This window comes from Myotis myotis, unplaced genomic scaffold, assembly GCF_014108235.1.
Source record: "Myotis myotis isolate mMyoMyo1 unplaced genomic scaffold, mMyoMyo1.p scaffold_m19_p_1, whole genome shotgun sequence".
NCBI classification, from domain to species: Eukaryota; Metazoa; Chordata; class Mammalia; order Chiroptera; family Vespertilionidae; genus Myotis; species Myotis myotis.
In genome coordinates, this window is record NW_023416313.1 from 56,651,210 (window position 1) to 56,672,516 (window position 21,307).

Genomic DNA, 21,307 nt, shown 5'->3' on the forward strand with positions numbered 1-21,307 from the left:
GTAGAAGAAGAGAGAAACATTTCTCACATTTGCATGTCAAGAGTAAGAACAGTTATAAGTAGGAGAAAGGGTGAATGCACAGTAAATGTGGAAAAAGCCTTGGGAATCCCATGTTTAATCAACATGGTGCAATGGAAAGTTGTCCAGGCTATCCTCCTCCCCTTGGGGAGAAAATCGCCTAAAAAACAATTCAAGTGAAGTAGTTCACTATTGCTGAGTTTCTCCTGCATGTTAGAACAGTTAGTAACTAAATGTTTGCGGGGAGGAAGAGAAAATATGGTACCTGGTCTCCCGCACATACCTGTGCTTACAATATTGCAATTCTCTATGCTTTCATATATATCCACACACAGACATAGGCTCTATGGGGGCAGGGATGTTGCCTGCTTGTTCAGGGTGGTATCTCCAGTGCCTGGCACATTTTGTTTGGCGTTTAACACATTAGATCAAGGAAAGGAGTATTACAGATAGAGAAAAAGTTAACTTTTATTTTCCAAGTCTAATCCATTGGTACTCTTTTAAGAGACATGCAGTGTATAATTAAAACCCAAACTGCCGAGGTTCCAAATTCAGTTCTACCATCTTCAAGCTGTGTCATCACAGGATGGTCCTTAATCTTGTCTGTGAACTATGGTCCCCAGTTACATCAATGGATATATCAGGGATATAACTTTTGCTGCATGTACAGAACACCCAAATTAGAGTAGTTCAGATAAGATACGGGTCTTTCTTTTACTATTTAATATAAAGAAGTCAGTTGAACCTGTATGGCATCTCTATTATACAATCATGATCCAGACTCTTTCCATCCTTTCTTTTAGACAATCTTGAACTGTGACTTTTAGAATGGTCACTTGGTGGCTGCTGGAGCTCCAGTTGTTGCATCTGCTTCCCAGGCAGAAAAAAAGGAGATGAGCAGCCTTGCTGACGTGGATCAGTTGTTGAGCATTGACCTATGAACCAGAAGGTCTCGGTTCAATTCCTGGTCAGGGCATATGCCCAGGTTGTGGGCTTAATCCCCAGTCCCGGACCGGACCTGCTGGAGGCAGCTGTTCAATGATTCTCTCTCATCATTGATCTCTCTCTCTCCCTCTCCCTTCCTCTCTGAAACCAATAAAAATATATTTTAAAAAGAGGAGAAGAGTAAAAACACCTATGTGATAGTGATTTGTCTCCCTTTAAAGAGATTTCTCAGAAGTCTCAATCAAAAACTTCCATTTATATCTCATTGGCCAGACTGTATCACAAGAATCCTCCATCTGAATAGGAGCCTGGAAAATGCTTATGTGTATTGCTATTCCCCAAATAGAAAGGATTATGTTGGTAAGAAAAAAGTGGGGATTGGCTATTGGATACAACTAACAGCGTTGGAGCAGGTGAAGACACACCTAGTGGGCATTCAGATAATGTTGCTATACTCACATTTAAATTAGGCTTGTGATTGTAATTGAAAATGTATATAAATATATAGAAATATATGTAAACTTGAACATTGGAATTTCAAGACATAGCTTTTAGGTGGCTTCCCAGCTGCTGGGTAATGATTAATGGTGGCATAGAATTTCTTGTGCACCTGAATCCTTATATACATTCACTCATTTAACCCTTAACCACAACTCTGGAAAGTAGTTTGGCTATTATTTTTAGAGGAAACTGAGGACAAAGAAGAATGCCCCACAACCATCAAATGGCAGAGCTAGGTAAAAGCTTAAACCCAATCTGCTTCCAGAGTATGTGCTCTTGATCCCCAATGCAAATGAGAGAATATCTCCTAGAAAAAGTGAATTAAAAATAAAAAACTAATTTCTTTGTTCCCTGGATGGAATAACTTAACTCTGAAATCTTAAAGATTTACTTGAAATTGTTTTGTCTCTGTGATATCCTATTCAAAATAAGGAGAATAAATAGCAGATGGTGATATCTGTTAGAATATAAACCCAATAAGGGAAAAGACTGCCATTTTCTTGGCTGCAGCAAGAGCCTAATTTAGTGTCTCAAATATTATGAAAGTACTTGGCAAATCCTATTTGTAGTGAAGCTCACACTTTGACTTCCCCAGCTATCCCAGCCTTACCATGTAAATATGCTGCAATTTAAGAGCTTCTTTTAGAGATAGAACTAAAATTCTTATCTTTAGTCAAAATGAAAATATGCTGTTTTATAAAAACATTTAAAGCTGAACTATTACCAACCAAACAGCTTGCCAGAAAAGGCACATATAATGAGATCGCATTCATAGATGTATTTATGCACATATGCATATATTTTACATGTACATATCATAAACACTCATGCTTATAAAAATAGCCTCATTATTTTTAGAGCATCTGTTGGGAGCAGAGGACATTACCCAGCCATCCTTCAAGGAAGACACAGATGGTAGGTAGTGACTGATTATGAGGAAGTGCATGCTGTCTACACAAGGTCAGGCAAACAAAGCTTTGAGCCTTTTCAGTATTAGGATGAAGGCAATTGAAATGCAAATGCGAGAGGATAGGAGGAGGTAGCAATTACTGCCAGACTCACCAGTGACCAAATAATTATCAGTATTAATGCTGCCTGCAGAGGTAGGAGAAGGGGGTGGAATTTATCTCATTTTTCACTTTCTCTTGCCAACCTACAGCGGATTAGCGGCGAGGTGGGTGGCACCTGTAACAGCTTTGGATTGGCTGCTTTTACTTCCTCTGAAAGGAGGAGGAAGGGGAATCAGCAGGTGGGTTCCCAAGAACAGTTTCATAAGCTGGAGACTGAATGATATTTCTACTATCATTAACCCCAGGGAGCTGCTTTTTTTCTCTTTCTCCTCCTTTGTATTTTGCTAGTTAATGCCCAAAATGTTCACCATTCACTCTGCCCTCAAAGAAGCCCTTTTGCCAGGGTTGGTGGCTACAGTTTTCAGCCACACACACTCAGGAATCAGTAAGTATTCTCTGACTAGTTGTTGCACCTTTTCCTGTGAGCTAGTGGTTTCGGTGGTTGTTCTTTTCTTCCCGATTGGACATCTACTGTCATGAAAGTGGCTCTGAGGAGCAAACGAAGGCTGCCAAGTCTACTGGAGCCCTCTGCGGTGCTCCATGGCTAGTTCATATACTGTGATTGTTTTAGGGTTATTTGGGGGACTGTTTGTTGCTTTGGGGTAGAGGAATCCCATAATGAAACAAACCTCCATCAAGATATCACCTCTTGTATTAATATTGTTGTTATTGTTGAAGTTATTGGAGCAACAATCTTGGTAGACAAAATCATGGAAGTCTGGGAAAACAACTGCCTTTTGATTTCAGTAGAGAAGAGAAGCCTTTCAATCTTGTCATTATTGTGTAGTTTTTGAAAATGTTTGCAATTTCCATGAAAATGTATACTTCTCTAAGGCTAGCAGAGTTGACTGAGTAGCAAGAGGACAGTGATGCCTATTTATTTCTTCCTTTCAATAGGAGTGTTATTTGGTATGTTTTGTTAAAACTTTGTAAAAGATATACATTGATGTTTGGAATATAACATCTACTGTTAAACACTTTAAAAATTTACTTTCATGGCATTAGGACTTTTGTTTGAGTAATATTATTCAAATGTATTTCTATGGTAACAGGATAAAAAATATTGAATAGGTTAGTTAAACCTGATTATTCTAATTATTAAAAGAAAACAGCTCCTTAGGTATTTTTGGTAACTCTTTTCCCTTTAGAAACACTTAAACCTCATTAATTTGGATGATATTAGTTAATTTTTTATAGTTTAGGCTGGATGAAATTTTTTTAGCTAGGTCATAAACCAATGGTTGAATAAATAGGTTGAGAAAACAAGATTGTGGAAAGAATGTTGCAAACAATAATGAAAATACACTGTTTTTAACTATTCCTCATTCTCTCCCCAGAAATAATTTGAAGCATATCTGCGTTCAACTAACCCATTGTTACAAGGCTTTCTGTCTTATCTACTAATGAGTGACACTTCATTCAACAAATCCGTATTGAAAATCTATCTTGTCCCAGGAACTGTGATTGGCAGTAGAGATATCAGGATGAATCAGAGAGATCTCTGCTTCCAGACAGCTCAAAGTCTAGTGGCATGGTAGTTAGGAAGTAAATAAATCACAATAGAAGTAGATAATGTTTCTATATGAACATGATAATGTATAAAACAAACTGTGTTTATAAGAGTCAAAAAATGCTTAAGGATTCATTCAGGAGGTGCCATTTCAGTAGGGTTTTGAGGGGAGGAGTAAGAGGTTTTGGAGTAATGCAGTATGCATATAATACATTGGGCAGAAGGAATAAGGAGGTCAGAAGCTCTGAGTTGTGAAATGGCCAGCATCTGTGTGAACATGGTATGTCAGAGTGGTCTCGAATGTCTGGTGTGTTGACCTGATGTGTCCTCGTGGGATGTAACCTAGACTGTGTGCGGGTGTGACAAGGATGCTAGTGATGGTGAAGCGGTAAGGGATAAGGCTGGAAAGGTAGGTTGAGACCTCAGGGTCCATGCTCCTCCTCTTCTTCTGCCATCACGGGTACTGTGGGGCATAAGTTTGAGAAGCAGCAGGCCAATGGAGAAAGCATTGGACTTCTTAATTTTTGAAGCTTTCTGAGCTAGTTTACATAAAATGGTATAATACACACCTCTCAGGACTAATACGAAAATACATTTAAGGAAAACATGAAAAGTGCCTGGCAACCTCCTTGATACATAGTTGACCTAGGCCAGTGATGGCGAACCTGTGACACGCGTGTCAGAGGTGACGCGTGAACTCATTTTTTGGTTGATTTTTCTTTGTTAAATGGTATTTAAATATATAAAATAAATATCAAAAATATAAGTCTTTGTTTTACTATGGTTGCAAATATCAAAAAATTTCTATATGTGACACGGCACCAGAGTTGTTAGGGTTTTTCAAAATGCTGACACGCTGAGCTCAAAAGGTTCACCATCACTGACCTAGGCACTTTTCTTTCCCTCTTAAAATGCTATTACAGGAATCCTCCAGGGATTGTTTTTGTAACTGAATGAACTCTATAATTGAATCTTCTTGTTTGTTTTATAAATATTAGTTATGGCTTGAATTATTCATAAATTACAGTAGTCTTCCAAATGTCTTCCATTATAGGACTATGAGTAGAAAAACCTGAAAATTAGAAGATTTGGATCTTTAGGTTGATTTGTAGCTATCATTCTGATGCAAACTGGAATTAAAGTCATGCAAAGTTTTAGCAAAATTCTTCCTTTTAGTCTTTTTTGTAAGAAGTAGAAATAACATACTTCCAACCTAGCTCCTGTGGGGATCTTTGAAAGATAAATTGAATAATGTATGCAAAAGTGATTTGAAGAGCTCTATAGAAGAGTAATAATAACTCTACCTCACAAAACCCTTAATCAGGTAAATGTAGATTATTTTCATTCTTAAAACCTTGACACATTTCAGTAATCTCATTGGGATAAATATCTGTGGATGAAAAATGCAAGTGTCTTTGGCTATTGCCTTAAATATGATAAATCCTCAATTCCACACCTAGTTTAAAGATTATTCTTTTCATTTGTTAGAGTGTGGTAGAACCAGAACAATGCTTTTTGTATATATTTTATTAAATCACAGAACTCTGTGTGTCACCAAGATTCATTGGTCAATTCTTATAGCAGTATATCTTCTTTTTGTTGTTGTTCATCCTCACCCAAGGATATTTTTCCATTGATATTTAGTGAGAGAGACACATTGATTGGTTGGTTGCCTCCAGCACATGTCCCGACCTGGGTGGGATGGAGCATGCAACCAACGTACTTGCCCTTGACTGGAATGGAACCCGGGACCCTTCAGTCTGCAAGCCGGCACTCTATCCACTGAGCCAGACTGGCTAGGGCACAGTACATCTTCTAACAGCTATTTTAATAATAGTCCTAACTTCTTAGAGAATTATGTTTTTATCATCATACATCTGGACTAATTTCTGATTTGTAATCTTCCCAGAATAATAATAACAGTTACAATGATAGAGCTTTCCACATGACGTGGGTTTGAGGAGTTTCTGATCTTTTCTTTCTGGTGATTTTAGTCCTTTGTCCTCGATTGCTGCCACAAACTAATCTACTTGTCTCATGAAACTGCTGTGTTACTGTAAATTAGGCCACTGCCAGTGCATGTTAGGATGTAAAGTGTAATTATGTCAGTGATCAGTTTATAGAGGTTGTAATCTCCCAGGTTTGCACTTGATAGCACTATAATAGCTCATATGAACAATTTTTTTTGATGTTTTATGTGATTTGCAGAATATTTTAGAGGTGATGTTTAAATGCTGCCAAATACATGATGTCATTATTACGTGGTAACAATACCTTTTAAAATGTGCTTGAACCTTTATAATCCAGTAATATAGTATCACGGTTTATGTATTGCTTTAACTGAGAGGTTTTAATATGATATCCACAGGAAAACAAAATGTTTTTCAACTAAATGATAGCAACATTAATATCAATAGTCATTATTGGTTTTGTAAAAGGAGTTTAGTGACAAACTGTAGGCATCTAATTTAGCATTATTTGTTGTGACATAAAAACTATGAGAAAAAACCCTCAATAATTTATATGCAATATATTTGTTTTACTATTTACCCCTAGGATCTCTTGTAATTTGTCTTTTGTGGTAGCTGTAAAATGTTAGAGTAAAACAGGAACATAATGAGATATTTAGATATTTACCTAAGGCAATACACTATTTTAGAATGAACTTTAATGACAGAATAAGAAAAATCTCCTTGACCTAAGTGCCCATCAGTAGATGAATGGATTAGAAAACTGTGGTACATCTACAAGATGGAATACTATGCTGCTGTAAAAAAGAAGGAACTCTTACCATTTGCAATGGCATGGATGGAACTGGAGAGCATTATGCTAAGTGAAATAAGCCAGTCAATGAAGGAATAATACCACATGACCTCACTCATTCATGGATAATAAAGACCATTATAAACTTAGGAACAATAATAGATACAGAGGCAGAGCTGCCTCAAACAGATTGTCAAACTGCAGCGGGAAGGCCAGAAAGGGTTGGAGGGCAGGAGGGAGTGGGGTAAGAGATCAACCAAAGGACTTGTATGCATGCATATAAGCATAACCAATGGACATAAGACACTGGGGGGTAGGGGAGGACGGGGGATTGTCAAGGGTGGGGGAAAAAAAAGGACACATATGTAATACCCTTTGTAATACTTTAAGCAATAAAACTTATTAAATAAAACTTAAATAATACTTTAAGAAAAAAGAAAAGAAAAAGAAAAATCTCCTTGTTATGCTGATGACTAAATGGTAATTACAAATCATTATTGATCATTGGTCAATGCCCATTAAATCATAGCTTTAACCTACATTTTTCTACTTATTCTCAATAGAAAAAAATTGGCAGGTTAAGAGATTTTATTCTGTCTCCAAATAATTGTGGTAGAATTTCCTAAAAGTGAAAAATTTTTTAAAAGAAAGTTGATTTCTAAAATAAATGTTCAACAACATTGAATACTTACTTCCCGGTCCTTGACAAAGAATGAATGAATGAATATTTACTGAGTTTCCTCTATGGGACCAACCCTGTTCCAGACATGGAAGATGCAGTAGTAAAGCAAAGTTGCTGCCTTTATGAGCTTATTTTCTATAGCCTACAATAGTCTACTATCCAACATTTTTCAAAATTCTAGTTGACAGAAGAATTGTTTGAACTATGGTGATGATCGGCTGTTTTCTTGATGAGGAGAATAAGACATTTTTTTTTTTTTTTTTTTTTTTTTTTGCGGGGAGACCAGCAGCCTGACTCTGTTTCTAGTTAGACAGTATCCCTAATGCACATTCTTATTAGCCTATAATCAAGTCACTGTCCCTTCCTTAATTATCTTGTTTTGCAAGACCTATTTACCTAAATACTCACATTTTACAGAGGCCATAAACCGTGAACAATACACAACCCCCGGAGGGGATTTTCAGTGCTGGCACCAGGCCAGGCCTTTAGGTGTGGTCTCATGGGCCCATCCCAACACACAGGGCTTTCTTGCAAAGCCTGAGAAAGGTCCGGAAATCTGGTCCATATATGGGGGACAAAGAAACCAAAGGGTATAAAGAGAAAGCTTCCTCTATATGGGTTTACTCAGGATTTGAAGAACTGACCCCCTGAGTCACTGTACTAGTACATGTGAAACATCTGGAAATAAATGGGTTTTTCCTGTATTTCCGGGTACTCTTGTGTATTTTTCAGTCGCCTGGTAAATTCTGTAACATTCTCAAGGGGAAACTGACCATTGGTCGATTTCAGATTTCTGTACTTCGTGTGACATGAAAGAGGCATTCAGAATTAGATCACAAAGCATGGGGTCATGTGGGGGAGACTACATAGATCCCCATGGTTATCAAAACTCTGGGTAGCCTAGGTCCGTGGTCGGCAAACTGCGGCTCGCGAACCACATGCGGCTCTTTAGCCCCTTGAGTGTGGCTCTTCCTAAGCCTTAGGAGTACCCTAATTAAGTTAATAACAATGTACCTACCTATACAGTTTAAGTTTAAAAAATTTGTCTCTCAAAAGAAATTTCAATCGTTGTACTATTGATATTTGGCTCTGTTGACTAATGAGTTTCCTGACCACTGATCTAAACGAGTCTCAACTGGGCTGACTGGGCACTTCAAGTCTCTGACACGTATCTGTTCCATGCCAGTAGGCTACCTCAGGAATGTCCTCATGGAGATGACAGAAACACAAGGAAGAGCAAGGCCTCTCGAGTTGTAGACTTAGAAGCACCATACTTGCACTTCTGCTTCATTCTACTACCCAAAGCCAGGCACATGGTCAAGTCCAGAGACAGAGGCAGAGGACACTTCAAAGTTAAATGCCCAAGGGGGTCGATGCAGAGAGGGTAAAAGATCATTCAACCCATCAATAAGACTTATCAATTCTACCTTAGAAATACTTTCCACACCTGTCCAATACTCCTATATTATTGCTATCACCACTTCAGTTCACCAAGATCTCTCTTAACCTATCACCACCTGACTGCTCTGTCCAGATCTTTCTTGTCCATTCCTTCTCAGACCATTCTCAATGCAGCAACGAGAATAAACTTAAAAAGAAAACCTGCTCTGACCACTCATTTAATTAAGTTTGCCAAATGGTTTCCTCTTGTTCTCAGGATAAAGGTGAAAATCCTAAGGCCTGAATTGTTTTCAATTTTCAATTGAGGGGTTATTTTAAAGCAACTCCTGGTGAAAGGAAGGGAGAAAGAGAGTGAGGAGGGAGTGTGGGAAAGAGAGGTTTTGTAATGACTTCCATGTGAGGACAGCCTGGAACCCCTTTCTCCAACCTCATCTCCTTCCATCCTTTCTTTCACTTTATGTTTGAAACACATCATAATTCCCCAACTTGTACACTATTTCAAGCCTCTTGGGTCTTACTTGGACTGCTCTGTGTCCACGTAGAGTTCTTTTTCCCTCCTTTTGGTATGGATTCAAAACCCTAGGTCAGTGGTTCTCAAATTTAAAATGCCTGGGGAATTTATCAAATACAGATTCCTAATCCCACTTTGAGAAATTCAGATTCTTTAGATTTAGAGAGGTACTCAGTAATTGCATTTTAAACAGGCAATAAGTGGTTCTAATAGTGTTAGTACCTCACCCATCTTTTGAGAAGCACCTGTTTTTCTTTATTTTATTTTATTATTTTTAAAAATCTTTGTTGAAAGTATTACATATGTCCCTTCCCCCAATCCTTCGCCCCCTCCAGCCCGCTCCCTCCTCCTCCTCCCCAGGCCTTCATCACTCTATTGTCTGTGTCCTTGGGTTATGCACACAGTATATGCATACAAGGTTTTTGGCTGATTACAACCCCCACACCTTTCCTCCGAAATTCCCCACTCTTTCATGAGAACCACTTGTTTTTAGATTTAATATATTTGACATTTACTAACATTACAAACTTAATTTAATTATTACTAATTACCACAAAAATGTATAGACAACCTTAGCTGTTTGTCGGTATAGATGAGCTCTATGACCTCTGAGAGAAGTTAATTAAATTAATCTTTCTGGCATAAGAAGTTTATAAAGTCACAGAGGTAGGAGAAGTGAGCCAGCAGGGCTGCATAGACTTAGGAAGCAAGCTACAGAGGCAACAGAAGAGCCTTTGGAGCTTAGGAGGAAGAAAGCGAAGGTATGAACCTGAGGGGAAAAAGTGGGAGGAAAGGTGCAAGTGTGCTCCAGAATAAGAAAGCGTGCAGAGAAGTTCATTTTAGCATGAGGTGTAGGCAATGTTTACTTTCTCTGGGAAACTAGAATATTTTCTTTTAGTCACTAAAATTTAGTGGGTAATGTCCAGTGTTAGCTGACCATGCTTTTTCTTCATTTTGACATTCAGGCAGCTTCGCATCAAATTGATAACTGAACAACCATCATAAATTTGATCATCATAGATATCCTAATTCTTCTACCCAGCCCTCATGACACCACAGCCTGTAACTGCCTCTTCCAACTTATCTTTCTCTGTTGTTCTGATGATACATTTTTATTTATATTTAACAATTGCACTTCTATAAACAGCCCCAAGTACTCTGTAGAATGAAATATGTCCTAAGCAAAATACTTCATAATTTAGATTTTTATAAATACAGACAAGTATTTCTTTCAATTTAGTCTAAGAGTCATTGTGCTAAAAAGGAAAGCTAGTTTTCTCACTTTGTAGTAATCATAGTGTTGAAATCTGTATTCACATTGGAAATACTGAGAATGTGGTTAATATTGTCATTTGTAATAACCATCACTCCTGGGAATACTTGATTATGCAGATGTGATATGAAAGAGGCAGTAAACTGAAGCGGAGAGTCCTGGACCAAGAATCAGAGCTTTTGATGTAATCCTAGCTCTACTTATAATCACCTCTATGGCTCTAAAAAAATTACAACCTCTCAGAACTTCTGTTTTTTCCTCCTTGAAATCATATGATTTGGAGTAAATAATCTCTAGGGATTTTTTAGGTTTATTTGCAGATTACTATAATTTTTAAGCTTTATATGATATTTATTCTTTTTACATATGGTTTTAGAAAACAGATAAATGTATATATCTAAATAGGATATTTTTATTTAACTGAAAAATGTATCACTAATAATTGATCTTGACTTTAAGAATTGGACCAGACTTAATTCTATATAAGATACTTCTTACACATGAGACTAAAAGCACAGATAGAATTGCTAACACCTCCAATCCCTATCTTTTTCATAGGAGCTATGCAACAGAGGATCTGGGTATATCTATATACTTGATGAAGAAAATTAAATTATATTTAGACAAGTGTAAAGTTTTCATCTTCAAATTTGTCTCAATACCTTTCCCCCCATTTCTTCCATACCCCTTTCCAGCCTCCTGCTCATTCACTTGTTTCTTCAGGAAAGACCTGAGATAGATATTACAAATTATTGTAGGGGTGACTTTCTAATGCTAATTTCTCAGAAACTAAAATCAGGCTGGAGAATGTTTATTTCTCCCAGCATTGCTAATTTAAAAGACTAGGTTTATAATAACAGTTTTTTGATGACTTAAAAATGTATTTCCAGCATGCAGTGATGGCCTTGAAGAGACCACTATACCTTAAAGTATTGTGAAAATCAAGGCCTCTTGATAGAGTTTGCTGACTATACAGTGCACTCTTGTTGCCTAGAGAGGTAGAAACAAAACATTGTCATTACTTACAATGGCTGAAGCATCCTTTTGTTTGCTTCTTCTATGACAAACCTTCAGAATGAGTGGAAGTGGTTAGAATGTGCACACAAGCAGCATACTCTTCAGACATCTGGTTAGTACAAAAATACCTAGTGAAAAGCACACAACCTAATGAGTTTTCTTTTATTTTTACCTTTTACACCCAGCCCTCAATCTCCCTCCCATCTGACAACTGTCAGAATGTTTTCTGTATCTATGAGTCTGTTTCTATTCTACTTGTTCATTTATTTTGTTTTTGGACTCCATATATAAGTGAAATCACATGGCCTTTGTCGTTCCCTGACTTATTTCACTCCGCACAGTATTCTCTAGTTCCATTCATGTTGTTGCAGATGGCAAAATTTCTTCTTTTTTTTTTATGGCTGAGTCATATTCCATTGTTTGCATGTACCACTTCTTTAGTCATTCATGTATTGATGAGCAGTTAGGTTGCTATCATATCTTGGCTATCCTATATAATAAAGAGCTAATATGCTAATTAGAGGCAGAACGACCTTCCAGATAGACCTTCCGGATGACCTTCCTGAATGACCAGTGAGCGAGGGGCAGGGCTGCGAGGGCCTACTCTTGCATGAATTTCATGCATTGGGAGTCTAGTTGTAAATAATACTGCAGTGAAAATATAGATGCACATGTCTTTTTGATTTAGTGTTTTGGGTTTTTTCAAATAAATACCCAGAGGTGGAATTGATAGGTCCTTCTTCTTCTTCTTTTTTTTAAATATATTTTTATTGATTTCATAGAGGAAGGGAGAGGCAGAGGAAGAGAGTTAGAAACATCAATGATGAGAGAGAATCATTGATTGGCTGCCTCCTGCACGCTCCCCACTGGAGATTGTGCCCGCAACCTGGGCATGTGAACTCAGGAATTGAACTTAGGACCCTTCAGTCCACAGGCTGATGCTCTATCCACTGAGCCAAACTGGCTAGGGTGCTGGGCCCTTCTTGACTCTTGTTATAGTCTTTGTTTTAAAGTCTATTTTGTCTGATATAAGTATTGCTACCAGAGCTTTTTTTGTTGTTGTTATTTCCATTTTCATGAAATATCTTTTTCTATCCCTTTACTTTCAGTTTATGTGTGTCTTTTGATCTGAAGTGAGTCTCTTGTAGACAACATATATAAGGTCTTGTTTTTGTTTTCCATTTAGCCACTGTATGTCTTTTGATTGGAGCGTTTAATCTATTTGTACTTAAAGTAATTGTAGATAGATGCGTTTGTATTTTTATTTTATTATTCATATTTTTGATTTCTTTTTCTTTTTCTTTAAAGAAGACCTTTCAACATTTCTTGCAATACTGGTTTGGTGGTGATGAACTCTTTTAGCTCTTTCTTTTCTGGGAAGCACTTTATATGTCTGTCTATTCTAAATGAGAGCTTTGCTGGATAGAGTAATCTTGGTTGTAGGTCCTTGCTTTTCATCATTTTGAATATTTCTTGCCAATCCCTTCTGACCTGCAAAGTTTCTGGTGAGAAATCAGCTGACAGTCTATGGGATCTCCTTCATAGGTAGCTAACTGCCTTTATCTTACTGCTTTTAAAATTCTCTCCTTGTCTTTAATCTTTGGCATTTCAATTATGGTGTGCTTGGTGTGGGACTGTTTGGGTGAATCTTGTTTGTGATTCTTTGGGATTGTTGGACTTGTTTGTCTATTTTCTTCACTAAGTTAGGGAAGCTTTCTGTCATTACTTTTTCAAATGGGTTTTCAATCCCTTGCTCTCTTCTGATGATGTGAATGTTGGTATGCTAGAAGTTGTCCTAAAGCAGTGGTTCTCAACCTTCCTAATGCTGCGACCCTTTAATACAGTTCCTCATGTTGTGGTGACCCCCAATTTCATTGTTACAAATTGAACATAATTAAAGCATAGTGATTAATCACAAAAACAATATATAATTATATATGTATTTTCCGATGGTCTTAGGCGACCCCTGTGAAAGGGTCGTTCGACCCCCAAAGGAGTCGTGACCCACAGGTTGAGAACCGCTGTCCTAAAGACTCTTTAAACTCCCTTCATTTTGGGGGGATTTTTATTTTTCTTTCTTTCTTTTTTTTAAAAAATATATTTTTATTGATTTCAGAGAGGAAGGGAGAGAGGGAGAGAAACATAAATGAGGAGAGAGAATCATGGATCAGCTGCCTCGTGCACGCTCCCTACTGGGGATCGAGCCTGCAACCTGGGCATGTGCCCTTGGCAGGAATTGAACCCGGGACCTTTTAGTCCGCAAGCCGACGCTCTCCAGTGATCCAAACTGGCTAAAGCTGATTTTTCATTTTCTTTTCACTGTTCTTTCTTATCTTCCAAATCGCTGATTTGATCCTCTGCTTCATCTACTCTACTGTTGATTCCTTGTAAGGCATACTGTTATTGTATTTTTCATTTCTGACTGGTTCTTTTTTATGTTTTCTACCTTCATTTTTATGTTTCCTATCTTTTTATTGAAGTTCTCACTAAAGTCATCTACTCTTCCCCTAAATTCTTTGAGCATCCTTATAGCCACTGTTCTGAACTCTGCATCTGGTAGACTGCTTGCCTTCATTAGTTCTTTTTCTGGAGTTTAGTTCTGTTCTTTCATTTGGGGCACATTTCTTTGTCTCCAGATTTTGGCAGCTTCCCTGCGTTTGTTTCTGTGTATTAGATAGAGCTGCTACATGTTCTGGTCTTGGTAGAATGGTCTTATGCAGCGAGTGTCCTGTAGGGTCTAGTGGCACAGCCTCCTTGGTCACCCAAGCTGGGTACTCCAGGTGTAACTCCCTTGGGGGCTGCATGCAGTGCACCCACCTGCTGTAGTTAAGCCTTGATTGCTGTTGGCACTTCAGTGGGAGGGACTGACCCCAGGCCAGTTGGCGGAGGGAACCAGCTGCACCTACAGCAGAGGGCCTGCTACGCAGTGGCCAACCCCACGGAGCAGGCCTCCTTTCAGTGGGGCTCTGGTGCCTGCTGCTCATGGAGGTGGTTGGGCTAGGAAATGATGGTACATAGTAAAGGCAATAAATCTTTCAAATTATTGTTATGATGTCTCCTTTTACTGCTTGGTGAGCTTCTTAAGGAGAAGTGGGTGATTTGCAGGGAAACTTTTAGGGATTCATGAGTTTCAGTGGTCATATATCTGCACATATAATGGAGCAAAAACAGTTGCTTCTGTCTCTCTTTTCCTTCTAAGTCTCCTGTGTATGTCTCTCCCTGGTAGATTATAACCCAGAAGCATGCTGGCAGGAGATTCTGGGAAACATTGTTCCCCAGACTTCTCCCCTAGTAGACAGGAGGGCAGGGAAAAGATGCTAAATTGCTAATAGATAATCTGAAGCACAGAGGTTAACAAAATTAAACACAATTTAAAAACTTAATTTGGGATTTCTTAAAGTTTTTACTATGTTAATAGGCATTGTAAAACTCTAAAGGAAATGAACTTATGCTTTCCAAACATATTTGACACTGAGCTTTTTTTTCCCCCCCCCCAGTTCATTCATTTTCCATAGGGCATATGGGCAGGGAAGAGTCTATTGTTTTCTTCGAACATTCTGGGCTCAATAAAGCATTCTGATGAAGACTGACATTGACAGACTAGAGTCAGTCAGTAAGGGTCAAATGTCCTAGAATTAGTACTTTAATTCCTGTGATGCTATCAGTGTCCTGGGAACACAGGACATTTCAATACAGAACTGTAATAGAGGGAGGTCAAAGACAGTCCTAATGCTAATTTTCAAACAGCTTTGCTCTAAATTACTTGAATGACTTTTGGTCTTACCTTAAGGGAGGAAAGGAGGTAGATAGAATCATAAGACAAAATGTTTTTGTTTTAATATTTATTTCTTTAAAAATATTTTTATTGATTTCAGAGAGGAAGAGAGAGGGAGAGATAGAAACATCAATGATGAGAGAGAATCATTAATTGGCTGCCTCCTGCACACCCCCACTGGGGGTTGAGCCCACAACCTGGGCATGTGCCCCTGATAAGAATCAAACCTGGGATCCTTCAGTCCGCAGGCCGACACTCTATCCACTGAGCCAAACCAGCCAGGGCTGGAATACTTTTAACACATAATGGCATAATATGATAAAAAAATTTTAGAATCATTAATTTAAGTAGGAAACCAATAATTACAAGTTGTCTTTTTCAGAGGTGAAATGTACTTGTTGGAATTGTCAAATTGTAAAACCAGATTACGTCACTAGATGGCGAGAGTTGCAAGTTGAAAGGAAACTGTGTTACCAGATATGAAGCATAATGTGCTGATACCTACCTTTATCCTAGTTGATTTTTGTATATAGTAATATTAATCTTGGAAACTCCCAGTAGGGAGAATATGAATTTTGTTTGGGTCTTTACTTCTGAAATACATATAACAAAAACAGAAAACAGGCATTAAGCTCTTAATTTCAGAAAAAAATAAAGAAAAATAGTTTTAAAAAAGTGCAATAGTTTGTATTAATTTAAGTCACTGGATATTGAGCTAAAAATTAGAGGATATTAAGGGGTAAGTAGAATTAGCCCCAGGCAAAACTGAAAAGTGGTGGATTAATGAATTAATCCCCCTCTTTGTTATCCTGTATGGATGGTTTTCTACTTTCCCCATTCTCTTTTGGAAAGTCCCTTCTCCCAGCTGCTGCTTTTCCTGCTGTCCCCAGCTGCTCCGTGCTCACCACTGTGGGCACACAGCACACTGATTTTACTTGTACATTCATCAAGCCATTCCTCTTCTATGTCTCATCCCCTTGGAGTCAGAAGTTTCTATACACTGGCTAGTCATGACACAAAGCCATGCCAATCTGTGGATGGGGAGTAGGGTTGAATGGGGGAACTAGCTCAGCTCAGTTTCAGTCCCTTCTCCTAGACAACATTGTCACAGAGGTCCCATTGAGCTGGGAAACAGAAGGCATACGCAATGAGTAAGCGGAGAGAACATCAGCTAGTGGTAGGGAACACCCTGGGACTAAAAGGGTGGACATAAAGAGAAGACTACAGCCAGTCATTACACACTTGAAGCTCCAAAAACAAACAAACAAAAGAATAAACAAACAAGCAAACAAGAAGAAAGAAAACACAACACCTTGAAGCTCTAGGCTGCTGGTGGTGAAGTGTGTGTGTGTGTGTGTGTGTGTGTGTGTGTTGTTAAAAGAAAAACAAAAATTCATTTGAATCGAGCAGCATTCCATTTAGCTGAGAGAAAGAAGCTCTGAAGAGCTATACAGAATGGAAGACTTTATAGGCAGAAGGGAGCAGAAGAAGGAAGTCATACTAGGTAAAAACGTGGGTTGGTTACTGCAAGGTTACTTTTCTTTAGCAAATGAAGGGCTTTATTAGGCAGATAACTTACTAGTGCTGATCAGGTGATTCCTGACTGATTGGTGTAGGATTCGATTTCTGAGAGAACTAAAACTAAATAATTAAGTCTCAATTTGGTGATGTGTGGCTTAGCATAAGCAACTCCAATTTGGGCCTGTTGTCTTTTTGTTTGTTTGTTTGTTTGTTTGTTTGTTTTTAACAATTCCTTTTCATCAGACTCTCGGCCTGAAAGAATTGATAAAAAATGTAAGGCATTAGCTCTATTCCCAGCTCCTGCTCTGGAGTGCTTGCAGTTTTTGCTGAATCTCTGTATGGTAGTCACAGGCCATGACCTTAGTTTTACATTCTTTAAGTTGATAAATTTCTTCTCTCCTTTTCTGACATTCTTGATCTAGGGAGATCACTGCTTGGTGGTTAGCAGCTACAGACACACATTTGAAGGCTTTGCGAAAATGCTTATAATAACCATAGTCTGTGCACCAGGGAGACGACTATGGTTATTATAAGCAGGATCATCCCCAATGTCTGGAGTGCACTATGGAACCTTGGTCCCCAAGGCCCAAACCAATCAGAATTAAAGACGCCAGAGAAAGACCCCAGTGAAGGAGTCACTTTCTTAAGCCATCTGGCTTGATCAGTGATATGTAGCTGAGTATCAACTTTCCCAGAAGTGTTAACCCAAGTGTGGCAGGTGGTGTTGTCCACAGAACAGACACCTCCTTGCTCAGCTAAAAGACAACCAAGGGCTATCCTATTATCAAGAACAACTTCTGCCAGAGTCCAGGGATTTTTGTTGGGAAGCTACTGCTTTAGCAACAGATTCTGCAGTATTTTCAAGAGTGAAAATGAGGTTCCTGATCATAGTCTCATTGCACTTACTCCAAGTCATAGGAGTAGGGATTTGCCAAAGGAAGTGAATTTAGAATAATGAATGCTTCCTGATAATTCCCTTTGAGTCTGTGGCTCGGGACTGGAAAGGTGACAGCCATGGAAGTCAGTAAAATGTAAGGGTCTGAGGACTGTGCAGGTGTTTTATTCTGGTTCCCCTGCCTTGTGTCCTTTCTTCTGTAGAGAGTCTTGACACAAGCCTGGTTTGGGGTTGTTAACCAGAGACAAGGACATGGACGTCCAGGGTTAGGGAGCCTGACATGATAGAGAAGGGAATGAATTTGTTTCAGAGAAATAGGCATTGGAAATCAGGGATAAGTTTGGGATGGGCAGAACTATGGGATCACTAGCATCATGGCAAAGTCATTTGAAAGTTGGATTAGCCTCCCTTGCAATAGCCTGACATATGAGAACAGTGGCATTATCGTTCCAGCTAGAGCAAGAAAAAGGGTGAACAAAAGAATCATAAAGACTTTTATGGTGTAAGAATTAGGAAGAGAATGGTCAGGGAGGGAAAGAGAAGTGAAAATAAATGTTCTTGATCTGATGCCTTGGGAGGAAGTTGTCTTCCTCAGGTTGGCTACTTCTCTTCCTAGTCAATTTGATTTTGAAATTCCAGTGTTTGCACAAGACCAGATGTCAGGTGGAGCCTCTTTATTTGTGAAATATGTGCCCAAGTTTTGACACCTTGTAATTCGATAGTGGTGTCAGCTGTCAACAGTACTCAGTAGGGTCCTTTTCATGAATCTCTCTTTTGCAAAAGCATCAGAATAAAACAACTGTCTGCTTGACTTTTATTATTTCTAAGTAGCTTTAATTATGTATAATGATTAGAATTCTTAACCATTAAAGTCCTTTATTCCTAGTGAAAACTAAGAAGTAAGTAATTGTGGACTGTTAAACTAGCATTCTGTGGATTGGCAAATTTATAAGTACATTTAATAATTTCTAGAAGTATATTCTTCATAGTAAGTGAATTAAATAGATGTAAGATAAAAGTTTATCTATGGACTTTTCAACAATAATTGTGATTTATGGTATGTGACTTAAAAATAGTTTCCAAAATCGTTTTGGTAACTTGAAACCTTAACTTATACCTAGATATGTAAAATGATGGATATTCATTGAATATCTAGATCAAGCATGTCAAGCTCATGCCCTGCGGGCCTCATGCGGCCCACAACAAATATTTTTGCGGCCCAGCCAATATAACAGTATGTAAGAAACATTTTAATAAAAATTTTGTAACTTAATTTTTACAATATCCTGTTATACATAATTACAAATAATGAACTACAATGTTCGCTAATGACTGATTACTATAATCGTGCTGCATTCATTTCCCTTATGCGCCTTATACGCAGGCGCACCATTTCTCTCCACTAATACTAGCAACGAATATTTTAGCAGCTGATTGCCACACCAAGTGGCTTTTCTTGTTTCTTTTTCCTTGGCCTAGATTGTTATTCTGTAAGAAAAGATTTACATGCCCCCAAAGAATCTGGTAGCAAAGGTCTAGAAAAGCTTCACTTCTCCAGTCAGCTTATCATTTTACTGAGGAGAATTTTATAAATAATTAGACTATTGGTCACTCTCTGATTTAGACCCTCAGATTCTCCTGGTACTTAGCACCGGATTGCTAAACATTTGGGTAAACTAGCCTACTGTTGGCATTTTATTTTTTATTTTAAACATTCTCCAGGCAAATTTATGAAAGCCCACTGCCCCTGCTACCAAATGTACACAAGTCACCCTCAGTTAAAAACCATGCTCCTTAAATTCAGACACAATTACTTCATAATGTACTTTTCTAATCTCCTTTTCAGATAATGCCACTCCATTCTCCTGTCAGTAACCCTGCATGCGGCCTTCTTCCTTTCTTCTCAGTAAGTCATTCATTTCAATTTACTTCTTTAATTCTGCTGGGACGCAGTCTCTCCTCTGCTTCCTCTTCGCCACTGTGCTGGGTCAGAAATCATTTCTCTGCGTGGGTCAGGTGCTCTGGGCATACAGATTTACGTGTACTTCTCCAAACTAGCTAGCCATAGACCCTCATGCCTTTATGTTGGCTTCTGCGTCTCTTCATTGTGTCTGCTTTCATTAATTAGCTTAAGTGTCAGTTCCCCTATGATGTGAAGCCATGCCTGACTTCTCCAGGTAAACTTAGCACTTCTTCCTCTTGGTTCCTATAGTCCTCTGCACATATGTTCAATACTTCAGAGCAATTACTATTGTGGACTTATTTCTATATATGTCTCCCCAGAATCCTGAAGCTCTTTGATAGTTGGGACTTTGTCTTAATATCTAAGTATCTATAATAATCACAATCAGCATCGAATAAATGTGGATTACTAAATAAATGATTACATGTGTGTAGGACTATGCCCTTGGCATGGAAATGAAACATTCAGGTGCTGTTGGTCAGATACAGTCTAATGGTCTCACCTAATATGGGAGGCTTGGAAATATAGTCCAACTGCAGTTGCATGACTGGTGAAGAGCTGGCTTGTCTGCCATAGGAACTGTTTTATCAGGAGGAAACATCTTTGGAAATGTTAGATCCTTCTTTTAAATTAAAATTGCATCATTATGTAGTGAATCTGATCATTCTTTTTGCCTTAACATCTATTTTTGTCTGATATTAATATAGCTACACCAGATTTTCTTTGAGAGATTTTTATCTGGGACATGTTTATTGTTATTAAAAATTCTATATATTTATATTAATCATTTAGAAGTTTCTTATAAAGAGCATATAGCTGAAAACTTCTTGTAAATACAACATGACAATCTTTATTGATACATTTAAACATTTACACTTGAATTTTATACTTAATGTAATTTATGGTATATTTGGATTTAACTCCTTCATCTTATTTTATAGTTTTTTATTTGCTTTTTTATATGGTCCTTTTCTCTTTCGCTACCATCCTTTAAATATATCAGAAATTTTAAAAATTCAACTTCCCCTTTAACCAGAGTATGTGCATCATAACTTTCTAGCTAATGCTAAACTGTTTTTGTAAAATGGCTTTACCAACTTATATTCCCATTAGTAGGTGTATGCGAATTTTCTTTCCTTTGCATTCTCACCTACACTTGGTATCTGGCTTCTGTTATGTTTGGCAATCTGGGAGGTGTGCAATGGTATTTCAATCTGTTTTAATTTGTATTTAGCTGATTACTAGCGAGGTTGATCATCTTTTTATATATTTAGTGGCTACTACGATCCTTCTTTTCTAAAGATTTTTTAAATATTTAGGCCTTTTTTTCTATTAGAGGGTTCATTTCTTTCACATAAATTAGTCATCGTTTTTTTTTTAAAAAAATCTTCTCTATGCTATTCCTTTGCCAATTATATTTGTTGCAAATGTCTTTTTCCACTTTGTTGCTCATTTCCTTCTC